Source organism: Physeter macrocephalus, chromosome 12 (assembly GCF_002837175.3).
Source record: "Physeter macrocephalus isolate SW-GA chromosome 12, ASM283717v5, whole genome shotgun sequence".
Classification (NCBI taxonomy): Eukaryota; Metazoa; Chordata; class Mammalia; order Artiodactyla; family Physeteridae; genus Physeter; species Physeter macrocephalus.
In genome coordinates, this window is record NC_041225.1 from 39,403,294 (window position 1) to 39,416,558 (window position 13,265).

The following is a 13,265-nucleotide window of genomic DNA, read 5'->3' on the forward strand; positions in this document are numbered from 1 at the left end:
CGATGCAGGGGACGCGGGTTCGTGCCCCGGTCCGGGAAGATCCCACATGCCGCGGAACGGCTGGGCCCGTGAGCCGTGGCCGCTGAGCCTGTGCGTCCAGAGCCTGTGCTCCGCAACGAGAGAGGCCACAACAGTGAGAGGCCCGCGTATCGCAAAAAAAAAAAAAAAAAAAAAAATTGCAGAATCTTAAGCCCCACACTAAACCCACTGTATCAGCCCCTGCATTTCAGCAAGATTCTCAGGAGATTCAAATGCATGTGAAAGGCCGGGGAGCCTAGTGAAGCTATCACCCCCTCTCAGAATGGGACCCTACTGAACCCTGGGAATCCACTGTCTCTGGCAGAGTCCTCTGTGTGCTCCACAAGCTGCACGGCTCGATACGGCTCCCATGGTGGAGAAAGACACTGAGGATCCAAGAGGTCTGAGCTGGAAGAGAAGCAGCAGCAAACAACAGCATCTCCATCGTGTGCCTGAGGGGACCATTCGGTGTCCAGAGAGCACGAGTGCACAGCCAGAGGCAAGGAGGCCAGAGGCTGGCTTCCGAGACGAGACGGGGGGCTCGATCTGCCAGCCCCTCCCACGCAGCCCAGCGTTCCCAGCCCACATGTAACCTTCAGCCCCTGCCCAGAGCAGTCAGCCTGACAGTAATAATAGTAGTCACAAGAAAATGCAACCTCGATCATGCTAACAACTTTTGAAAAGTAAAATGCTCGGGATATGATTTCAATTAAAACTCACATTGTCTGACTTGTCTCTCTGCATAGCAAGAGTTCACCTCCTCTTGCCCCCTTACCTCCTCTTGTCAAAATGAAGGGGGACAGGGGGAACTGTGTTGATGCCTGCTCCCACCTTGAGGTGTGGGGCTCTGGATGCCCGACATCACTTCCTATGCCCTGTCTGCTGAGCCCCCATAGCAAAAAAAAAAAAAAATGGCCTTCATGCTGACCTCACCCCAAATAAATCCCCCAAGTCGTGGGCAGAGTCAGAGTCCTTTCTCTCTACCCCGCCCCACTCCCCGTGTGTGTGTGTGTGTGTGTGTGTGTGTGTGTGTGTGTGTGTGTGTGTGTGTGTCTCAGTTTATGAATAAACAATTCTGAACTTAAAAGGAACTGCTCTTGCACAAATGGAAAGAGCCTAAATTCCTTGCCAGGGCTTGTCTCATGCAGACAGCCCCAGTGAGCTCCAGTGATCTACCTCATTTGTGTTGAAGGTGGCTTTTTCTAAATCAATTCTGATCACCCAGCAGGCGAGTGCCAGACAGCCAGACGGGGATGGGGCGGCACGGGCCTCGTCAGAATCCTGGTACATACTCTCCCCAAGGAAACAGACTTGCTGTCACCCTGAAGATCTCTAATGCCCCCTTTCAACAAGATGCTAAACAGAATACAATACACAAGGCCGGCATCAGAGCCATTAGGTTATGTGTAAACAATCATCTTAATGCTTCTTAAGAAATTGATGAACTAATGCCGCAGATACTTGTTGAGTGTTTGACCCTCTTTCTGAATCTTCTCATCCTTTCTTACCCAAGTGATGCCTATTCGTTCTTTACAATTAGCTCAAATGTTATCTACGACAAAACTTTTCTACATCTGGTAGTATACAATAAAGATGTTTAAAAAAAATAAATAAATATTAATGTTTACGTGGGAAATTCCAAAAAAAACCACTTTTCTAAATGCTCCTAAATTTCCCAAATGCTCTCCCATTCTGCTTGGGGTAAGTATCCTCCTTTGATGGGGGTTTTCAGGAAAAACAAAATTAGCAATTGCTGCTCAGATGGTTTCTGTCTATTACTGTGAGGGGAATTAACGGTGACTTTGAAATTCAAATGAAGTAACTTCTGTTATAATGTCATATATATGTTCCTGATAAACTTCACATTTTGTAAAACCACACATTAAAAGCAGCAGGGCTTTGGGGAAAATAAAGTTAAGAACAGACCCCCTCAAAATTTTAACCAGAGCACTAACAAAAATAGTAACAATTAGTAATACAAATAACAAAGTAGTTAAATCACCACGGATCTTTACTCCCGGCATCAAAGCCACCCCATTCTTTACATCTTTAAGTTTCTTAATTTTTAATTTAATTCCTTTAATTTCTGCCTTTGAGACACAGGTCCTGTAAGGCATTTCATCTAATAGAGATCAGTTTCATCAAGATGAAACATATAATCCAAGGTGTAAACCCTCTTCATCAGTTAATTTTTTTTAACACTAAGGGAAATGTATTTGCAGCACCTTCCTTTGCATTTATAGCTCCCCCAAATAGTTTAAAACAGAAGAACGTGTACTGGTACTTAAACCCATCATATTAGTCACCTCTCGCTCTAAAGTAAAGTACGTGCAGCATTTTCAGCTTTTTTCTTAAGGTCTTTATATATCACAAAGGCTTTCTCTTTACTTGAGAACAAACGTGCCCTCCTTTCTAAAAACATTAAAATGTTTTATGAAAAAAATCACCATTATACTGATACCATTTTTCCTATTAAAAGAAACATGTAACAGAAAGGACTGTATAGGCACTTGCAGCCAATACTATGTGAGCGTTTCAAACATCAATTGCGTGGTAGACATAATAGGAAAGAGCAAAAGGGACTTAACCTTGAAGAGATGATTAAGCTAAGGATATTAAGATGGGAAGACTATCTTGGATTATCTAGGTGGGGTCAACCTAATCACAAGGGTCCTTGTAAGAGGGAGACAGAGTGCCAGAGTCATAGAGGGAGACACGGTGACAGCATCAGATGTGGGAATCACGTGGGGCCACAAACCAAGGGATGCAGGCAGACTCTACCATCTGAAAAAGCCAAAGAAACGGATTCTTCTCAAGGGCCTCCAATGGAAAGCTGGAATGCAACTTCTGGCCCACTTTAGACATCTGACCTCCGGAATTGTATGAGAATAAATCTGTGTTGTTTTAAGCCACGAACTTAGTGATAATTTGTTACAGAAGCAACAGGAAACTAAGACAGACAGTAAAACCACCACAGCAAAGTCAGCATCAGTCTTTATTACCTCATCTATCCTATTTACCATCACCAGCTCCCAGTTTTCAGCTGAAGAAGCATTATGAAACTTTTTCACTGTGGGCACGCCACCTTAAGGGTTTTGCCAGTATGGTCTCATAGCAGATGCTCATGTACTCAAAGACTGAGACAACAGAGTGATAAATACAATCAAAAAGGACTTTGTTGAATATTTAACATAAACTGAATAAATCCTTATACCTACTATATAAAGCCCCAAGTGAAATAATTCCCCAAGGTACGGCACTGAGTAGTATTTAGATCAAAGGAGTCCATATAGATACTGACTTCAGGTCTTAGCATCAATTATGTGCATAATAGGTATACGGGGCCCCAAACTCAGTTTTATCCAATCTGGGAGAACTACTCATTACACTTGCAAAACTGTGCATTGCCACTACCCCCAAAGACCGCCAAGCCGGCAGCAAATAGAGCCTCGTCCCCAGACTGAGTAAACAGGGAGAACCCATGTCTGGAGCCACCACCCAGAGGGCAGGGCCTCAACCTCACCTCCTTACTCCAAGCTAAGCCCATGGCTTCAGATGCCTTTTCTTTCCAGGATCAGAAGTAAGCAGCCTGAAGAAGTATGTAAAACACAATACACACTACAAAATATTACTCTCAAGCCAACTCTTTCAACTTTCTACTGAACCTCTTTCCAACGAAAAACAGAAAACAGAAAGAGAAATGGCCAGAGACCTTTAGCGCCTCCTCAGGGAAGTTTCCGAGGCCATTCTGACTGATCTCAGATTTCACGTAATGCACTGACATGCTGCTGCAGGGGTGTTTTAATGCGGGGTTTCCTCTCCTATCTTTCTACCACTCTTTCCGGTTAAAGTAGCGTGTCCATATTCTTGCCTTTCAGTATGAGACAGCAAAGCCTCAATGATTCACTTCTGTGTTGGGTAACCAACACATTTCCAGATCAAACACAAATTTAGTGAGGTGATGTAAAGTAGTCACTCAACAAACATAAAAAAGCAGCCCTGGGGGGTTTATGCAAAGTCCAAACAGAAACAGGAACTTGGCTTCCTTGATAGATCCGAGCTGTGGTGGGCGGAGCTCAAAATACACATCCCTTTCTTATCTCACTCCAGTTTCTCACCATGACCGCTCCTCTCACTCCCTAATATTTTCAGATGAGTCTAAGAGGGAAATTCAATTCTTTCCTCAAAGGTAGGAAAAGTGAGTTCTTTTCTCTTGGGACTCAGGAGCACCCCAACCATGCCGCCAACTCGTTGGGTCGCTCGGTGTTGCGGGGGCCCAACTGCAGCTCTCTGAAGAACATGGAGTGTGGCGGGGCGTCTGCAAAGATGGTGCCAAAAGTCCCTCCCAGTCCTGGGAGCTCACGCCACTCTCTTCTACTTCCTCTCCTCTAAACGCCGGGCTGCCCTGTGACTTGCTTTGACCAATGGAATGTGGTGGAAACCAGTTCTGGGCCAGGCCCTAGGAGGCCAGGTAGCTTCTGCTTTCTATCTGTCGGAAGCCAATTCCCGAGTGAAGACACTCGGGTTGACAACTGAATGACGAGTGGCTGCATGGAGATAAAATGGCCACACAGAGGAGAACCAGAAAGAGATGACTCTGCTGCTCCCGCATCATGACACCATCGCAGAGTCAGAAGCAAAGAAATGGTGGTGGTTGTTTAGCCAGTACATTTTGGGGAGATTTGTCATGTGACAATAGAAAAACGAAACAGAGAGGCTGTAGTGGGTGATTGCTAAGACCACTTCTTGTCCTAAAATTCTTTTTTTTTTTTTTAATTTATTTTTTAAATTTATTTATTTTTGGCTCTGTTGGTTCTTTGTCGCTGTGTGCGGGCTTTCTCTAGTTGCGGCGAGCGGGGACTATTCTTCGTTTTGGCGCGCAGGCTTCTCATTGGGGTGGCTTCTCTTGTTGCGGAGCACGGGCTCTAGGCACACGGGCTTCAGTAGTTGTGGCATGCGGGCTCTAGATCGCAGGCTCTGTAGTTGTGATGCACTGGCTTAGTTGCTCCGTGGCATGTGGGATCTTCCCAGACCAGGGATCGAACCCATGTCCCCTGCATTGGCAGGTGGATTCTTAACCACTGTGCCACCAAGGAAGCCCTTGTCCTAAAATTCTTGGCTTCTCATTGTTTCTCAACACAAAGTGCTCCTCTGAAAGTGCAAAACTAAGATGTGATAAGTTGAGAGGACATTATTTCCAGAGACACCCTCCTACCTCCCCGCAGAGGGGCTCTGCCCTTATCCCACCAGGCATGACAGAGAGTTCAGAGGCTGAGCCGGCTTCCACCAAGCTTCGGCCCCTGGCATCCTCCCAGGAAGAGAGGGTCAGGAGGTGGGTATCCTAAACCTCAATGCCCAGAGCCCCAGACAGGGAAAGGAAGGAAGAAGTAAAATGGTTACAGAAAAATCGGGTGGATAACTGAAAGCGGATTATGCTGTAATAACAATGAACCCATGTCCCCTGCATTGGCAGGTGGATTCTTAACCACTGTGCCACCAAGGAAGCCCTTGTCCTAAAATTCTTGGCTTCTCATTGTTTCTCAACACAAAGTGCTCCTCTGAAAGTGCAAAACTAAGATGTGATAAGTTGAGAGGACATTATTTCCAGAGACACCCTCCTACCTCCCCGCAGAGGGGCTCTGCCCTTATCCCACCAGGCATGACAGAGAGTTCAGAGGCTGAGCCGGCTTCCACCAAGCTTCGGCCCCTGGCATCCTCCCAGGAAGAGAGGGTCAGGAGGTGGGTATCCTAAACCTCAATGCCCAGAGCCCCAGACAGGGAAAGGAAGGAAGAAGTAAAATGGTTACAGAAAAATCGGGTGGATAACTGAAAGCGGATTATGCTGTAATAACAATGAGGATTGGATTTCATAAAATCCTCGGTTCATAAGTTCATGGCCGGAAACAAGGTCCCCCCGAAGCAGCAAGTTCAGCAGTCTTGAAAAGCCAGTGCAACTTTCACATCTCTGCTTTCTCCGCCCTGTGAATAAGACCTGACGTGCGACTGCAGCCCAGCCGGACAACAGTCGAGAACACACAACGTGGCCCAGCGATGTGGGAAAGCAGTGACCACCTGGTGTGACTTAGAGATGCCATCCAAAGAAAGGAGGCACAGGGTGCGCCCCATCTCGGGCGCCAGTGATGGAGGAGAGATGGGGGGAGACCAGCCACATCCTGGGGAAATATAAAAACAAAATGAGCCTCGACAAAAAGAGGTCAGAAGGGCGTTCCAGAAAACACCCCCCAGCACCCGTTTACAGTTTAGTGATTTCAGCGTTTAATGATGTCAGAGGTCGTTTCACAGGTTACCTGGCAGAGGTGGAAAGCCCGTGATTTGGGTAATAACAACCACATTGCCCAGGCTCTCCTTGCAGAGGAGCAGACCCTGGCTGCCAAGGAGTCCCTGGAGAGCAGCCAGCCTCTGCTCTGCCAGGCAAATGAGCCCACCGCGATCTTTCAAATCTGGACACCAGCTCATGATCCAAATGCGCGATGTAGGCGCCGGTTCTTGATTCGGGATAAAGTCCTAGAGCAGCGGAAAGGCATGGAACTGGGACCCCCACCAGGAGACGCGGGCAGCAGCCAGATTTTGTCGGCGACGCGACCTGGGACAAATCCTCTGTCTTCCACTGGTCTTCGACCCTTCCTCTGTAAGATGACAGCGTCGGGCAAAATGGCTGCTTAAGGAACCTTTCTAACACCATAGTTCTGTTTCTTTAAAATCATCTGATATATTTCTTTCTTTTTAAAAACTCACATGAGGTTGCCTGCAGTAAATTTCTATGCTCCCCTCCTGGGGGAGATTATTTCATACTGTTCCCCTTGTGAACATTATAACAGCACAGAGTACAAAATACCTGTCCTTAAAGGCAGGACTGTGATGGTCGAAACAGAGGGACCAGGAATTCATGTAGGGCCTCACTAATGACTGAATGTGTTAGTAGTTACTTTGTGTTAAGGCTTTTTGGTCAGACACTGTGGTCTGTGCACTTTCTTTTCGGGACCTGGGAGGTGTTTTTTATTGAGATGTTCCTTGTGGCATAGACTATGAATAATTCAATGTTGTAAGTGTCCCGAGGACACTTGAAAAGAAGGAAGCTTATCCGTAAGGACATATAGTGGATCACTAATGTAAAAATTCAACCTTGTTTACCCCAGAACTCTAGGTCCTTACTCATGTTTTTCCTGTTTCATTCTTATTATTGCCTACTTAAACTATCATACATTATATAGTATTAGAATTCAACTATGTTAAAATTTAGCACAATGGTACTGTTGATGATTCTTCCTCAGACTCCTAAGTTTTAGCACTACCTGTGTAGATGCTATATTATTCATAACATACAAATTTATCCCATATTTTCATTAATCCATTCTTTGATCAATATAGAATGACCCTTCGAGCCCCCTTATTGCATTAATTTCTGCTTTATCTGATATCAGTGTCAGCCACCTGATTTCTTCCGTTTTTTTCTGCCCCCTAATACACTATTGCTCATCATTTTATTTGCAATCCTTCGGTGTTATTTTGCCTCGACTGGTCCCTTATTACCATTCAATTTAATTTAAACCAATCTGAGTGCTTTTTTTTCCTTGCAGTATAAATCTGTTATATTTGATCTTGCTTCTGTCATGTAATTTATTTTGTACTTTTTTTTTTTTTTTCTGTTTTCTTGCCATTTCTTTCAACCGGGTTGTTTCTTCTGTTGGTCGTTTATTTTTATCCTGCTGCATCTTTACTGTTTCCTCTTTCAGAAATTCTCACTGTGTGTTGTTTGGTCTCCAAGATCTATTTCCCACACCTCTTCATCAATCTCTTGTCATTTTCCTTTTAATTTTTCCTTAGAGTTCAGGAAGGCTTTTTCACGCTCTTGTCTCCTCATTTCTTCTACAATATCCAGCCAGCCATTCACTGTTTCCAAACATGATTTTAAATTTTTTAATAAAATACTTCTTCCGGATAAGGTATGGACTCACCTTAATTTTCTCCTTGTCAATGATGTGGTCCACAGGCCCTGCTCCCTACGGAGTTTACGAATATGCATCAAATACTTTCTCAAATGTTCTTGTGTTCTGACAGTAAAGTGATTCCAGAGAAGTGGTTCTGAATTGTCAGGGTCGTTGGCAGCCAAGCCGCTTCCTGACGTGGAGGACGCTCTCGGGGGCCTGCAGTGCTGCCCTGTCTGGTTGCCTCACAGAACCTCCCCTCTTCCTGCAGCAAACACTCAGTCTCCTATGTAAATACTTGCAGAGGGCTTCTAGGGTCTCCTCCTACTCACTCCTTAGTCAAGACTTCTTGGTTGAAAGTGGAAAGTGGCCAAAAATCCAGCTCAAACCAGATCAAGGAGGGTCATGGGGGATGCGGCAGGTTAGAACGGAGACTTCTGTGATCACTAAGCTCCAGAACCAGGGCTCTCTTGGGACCACGGTCTAGTCCTTTATTCACAGGGTGGCACACAGTTAGGAGTCAGACCGCCTGGGTTCAAATTATTTCTCCACCGCTTGTTAGCTCTGTGAACTTTGCTTACCTTGGTTCCTCTACCTATAGAATAGTTGGAATACAGTAACTACCTCATAAAATTGCTGTATGGATTTAATGAGGCAACGTAAGCCTACTACAGCATCTAGCACAGAATAAGCGTGATGATGTCACCTCACATTGGCTCACATTCAGGTAGGATTGAAGGTGGGATTTGGGAGAACCCCGTATGCATCCTCCTGGTGGCAACTTTAACAACAGAAGCTCCATGCGCGTTAAAGACACCAAAAGAGGGCAAACAACTCAACCCGACGATGGAGTGACGACTGGGAGAGCTATAGCATCCTGAGCAGACGCTGTCAGGGAGCAGAAAGAGCCACACCCGGGAGACAGCTGGGAGCTTCAGCTCAGCACAGACAGGGACCCAGGCTCCCTCGGCTGGGACCCAGGTGGGCGTTACCACTTCTACCAGGAACTAAGCTCTGGGCCTCCGGCTGCTGCTGATGGCGAACAGCGCTGCTGTGCCCCCGCCACCTGGATTAGCTCTCCGTCACATCTTGTCTTCATCGAGACTCTTTGGTTGGAAGCGGCGATAATCCAAATCACACTCTATGAAGGGGACAGTAAAGAGCGGAAAGGATGGGAATGGACCGCGGGCTTCATGAGCAATTAGACCTCGGGACTCAGTATCCCGAGGACTCCCATAGCATCTCTCTCTCTGCTCCTCTTGAGCGTGCCTTTCTTCTCTTAGACAAGCTCCCCCAGGTGGCAGGGGCATTGTTGTGGCAACATCGTCTACTCTGTAACCTAAGAGTGGCGGCTCCCATTAAAAAATAATAAACAGACTTTTCTTTTGTACTTTTTGGCCATGCCACGCGGCATGTGGGATCTCAGTTCCCCGACCAGGGATCGAATCCGTGCCCCCTGCGGTGGAAGGGTGAAGTCTTAACCACTGGACCGCCCGGGAAGACCGTTTGTTTTTTTTTTTTTTTACGTAGAAGGACCTACTATATAACACGGGCAACTCTGCTCAATATCATGTAACAACCTAAATGGGAAAAGAATCTGAAAAAGAACAGATACATGTATATGCATAACTGAATCACTCTGCTGTACACCTGAAACTATGGCAACATCGTTAATCAACTATTCTCCAATCTAAAATAAAAAGTTAAAAAAAAATAAAAATGATAACAATAAACAGAGGGGCCTTCTGTGCTGGCCCTTCCCGCCTCCTGCGGGCCCATGCTCGGAGACCAGGCCTCCCAATATGGGTGCCTCAAGCGCTCCCAACCTGGGTGACAGGTGCTGCTACTAAGCTGGGACAGCCGTCTTCTCACCCACCCACTCCCTCTAGGGCTTGTCGCCGTTCTCCCAGGGTGCTTGGACAGAGCCCCGGGGCCAGCCTGCAGTGACAGCAGGGTCCTGGTCTCCCCAGTCCCTTCTGATCTGAACCCTGATGCCTGGCTCCTCTGCCTCCTGCATTTATTATAAAAATAATAACAATAAACAGAGGAAATAAGAGGTACTAACTACCAGTTACAAAAATAAGTAACAGGAATGTAATATACAGCACAGGGAATATAGTCAATATTTCATAATAACTTTATATGGTATATAATCCATAAAAATATCAAATCGCTATGCTGTGTACCTGAAACTAATATTGTAAGTCAACTATATGTCAATAAATAAAAAAATAATAATAAAGGTGATAATAATAATAAACGAATGAGCTGACTGACCTTGAACCAAAGGCAACGGGAGCTGGGTTTGGCATCGTCCCTCAGAACCACAGGTTTGCTGTAAGGAAGACGCAGCTCCCCCAGAGAAGGGGATGCTCTTTTAAGAAGATAAACAGTAAACAACAATACCTCCCTCATACTCCAATTCAGCAGGTGAATCGCCAGCACTAACACTCAAAATATTTAACAAGTAATACAGCTTTTGGCCAATCCCAGTGGCCACTGACACCAGATTCTGGAGACCTCTCTATATTGTACCACGTATTATCCTGTTATTTGCTGGATTGCAGGGAGACTAAAGGGTTTCCAGAGGAGGGAACCATCTAGATGACAAGGACAGCACGAGAGCACGCAAGAGGCTCCGGGAAGTGGCTGTCTACAAATCAGTATGAAAGTATTTCAACATTTCACAATCAGTGGTCATTTCACCATATACTGGCTACATTTGGTTCCACAGACATCGCCTCTAACCAAACTCCCCCAAGTGTCTAGCATGTGGATGGCACCAGTCACAGTTCACTCGTGTCGATAAAGATTTATTTTCCCTTTTTGGCACATTCTGTTGATTGTTCCAAGGTGAATCTGAGAGGGGATAAACATTGGCTTCTCATGTTAACAGCTTGCCTAGAAATCTCTGGAATTTTTAAGATAAACTTTTTGATTAAAAACCAAACTTCATGGATGCCTAGAAACTCAGGAAACTGGTCGGTCTGGTCCCTGAATCTGAACGTGTATCTGCTCTCAGGATGCCCAGGGACGCTGGGAAGACGTCTGAAGTCAGTATTTCAGAGCGAGTGTTCTTTGCACCACTGTCCATCCAGAGAAGTAAGTCCCAACCATCTGAGGTCACTGCCTCTAAAATCTAGTGAAAACACAGATATGGGTCTTTTAAGGTTTTGCTGTGTTTATTTTGCCATTATTATTTCATTATTTTGCTTGAGATTTACCAAAACTAAAAAGCAGAACTGAGTATTCCTCATAACCCACTAATTGTTCTACAGACAAACCTTTCTGTTCCTCCTTAATCTCAGCTGGACTCAGCCCAACTGGAATGAAGTAATGAACTTTATCAAGCTGATTAAACTTTCCTGCCACACACATCCATTCCCTCCTCATTCCCCAAATGACCACATACTTTACAGGAAAAAAGACCACAACTGATATCTCTAAGATATTTCAACTTATTTAAAAAAATATAATGTCTTTCCAGGGGCCATTATTTCTCTGTTTTTCTGTCTCTTTCAGAACTATCAGAATTCTCTGAATTTTTTCCCATAAAGACACCTTCAGCATGAATGGGCTATTTTATTTTCACTGTGTTATAGGCTACAGAATCAGTCAATTTTAAAAACAATAGAAAGTTTTATTTGTTAGCAAAACATTGAAGTGCTTGGAGGTTATTTCAGGCATATATAAAATCCCTATTTAAAAACAGGAAGCCCAGATGCTTTACAAAGTGCACGGAATAAAGTGGAAAAGAATACCACATCTTCTGAGAAGCATTACCCAGCTTTTCCTTTGTCCATGATGCATTGGCCATCCTCTGTTAATGATGTCTGCTGGGCCCTCACCAAATCCATCGTTCCTGTAGCCGTCAAAAGCCTGGGTTCAAGGTCTTTCCTTCATAAACCTCAAATGAAAGTTCTACTGCAGACCACGCGATTTCAGAGAGCATTTTCCAGGGTTTTGGAGGACAGATGCACACACCACAAGACCATCCTGCTTAGCCTAATGGGGTCAGCTTCCCACACAAGTATCCAGAGAAAGCTGGGTATGACTCATGTAATTCACAGAGTATTAGGAGCTTTTTGCTGATCTGGTCACTATTCCTCTTCCAATCTTATTTCACCTTACACCCTCCATGTTGGACCTTGAACACATCAAATGTCTATTTCACACACACCAACACACCACATGTTCCTCCTCATTCTCTTTTGTCTTCTGAAATCCCCTTCCTCCACTTTACCTTTTTTGAAACATTAACACAGAATCTGTTCAGTAAATAATATAGGGCTGGGTAAATGATTACCATCCAACTATTAGCAGTTGCTCTCTTCAGCCTCATCACCACCACTACGACCCACCCTAATGCTCACAATCAGTATCCTCAAAGGTGCAGTTCAAATGCCCCACCTTCTGCGAAGACTTTCCTGGTCTTCTAGTCAGAATTAACTGTACCACCCACCCATACCCCGTGCTTCTTTGCCTCCTGGCATCGGTGACGTCACTTGCATTTTAGTCATTTTATTGTTGTCATTGCAATCGCTGTTATCGTTGTTATAAATAAGCTCCCCCACGTGTGCCTACTCTCCCTGAGAACAGGAACCACATCTGACTTTTCAGAATGCCCACCCACATCCTGCTCATGCTTTATTCTTCCCCCTAATAGGCACCTGATAATCACCAGTTGCATCGGACTGGTTGTCAATAAGACTTTCTCATTTTGTTGATGTCTTAATACTTGATCTGGGTTCTTGGTTTTGCTGTACTGCATCTCATATTCTGTGACTACTTTTGCAAAGTTAAACATGCTTATCCTTTATTTGTATTTCAGAAATTTTCATTTCATTTTATTTCAGAAATTTTTATTTCAGAGTTTTATTTCAGAAATTGATTCTGAGGTTGATACATTAATGTTCTCAATCCATAGCAGAATGTGGCTAGTCTGAAATGAACTTCTTGCTGTTCAAATGTGCTTTTCCTTTTGGATCCACATAGAAATAAAAGGCTAGGTTGCTCATGATACTTTCACCGGATATCCTCTGACCCCTAAATTAATTTAAGTTTACTGTAGGAAGCAGTGGAAGGTTTGTTTGGGCTTCAAGTCCCAAAACCTGACCCCCTAACTCTCAGCCCCAAACTACACAGGAAATTTCTAACAGTGAATCAAGAGCCAAAAGTACATTTATGACAGAGCCAAAGAAAAGAAAAGATGGGGAATGACCAACAGGGTCATTTTTATTATAATTTACAGATAATCTGTCAACACAGCAAAAACCTAGTTATTGGCTGCACACTGTAATG

At 44.6% G+C, this 13,265-nt stretch overlaps 1 long non-coding RNA gene across 2 annotated transcripts in view; it reads right to left on the reverse strand.

The window, feature by feature from the left end:
• LOC114487306 (uncharacterized) overlaps nucleotides 1–13,265 on the reverse strand; it is a 355,464-nt gene that overhangs the window by 260,815 nt on the left and 81,384 nt on the right. Inside the window, exon 5 of one of the 2 annotated variants that reach the window (XR_008618842.1) lies at nucleotides 5,519–6,191. The exons of the other annotated variant lie outside the window; for it this stretch is intronic. This is a non-coding gene — a long non-coding RNA (uncharacterized lncRNA). Of the gene's footprint in view, nucleotides 1–5,518; nucleotides 6,192–13,265 lie in introns of those variants that run through there. 2 annotated transcript variants of the gene reach the window in all.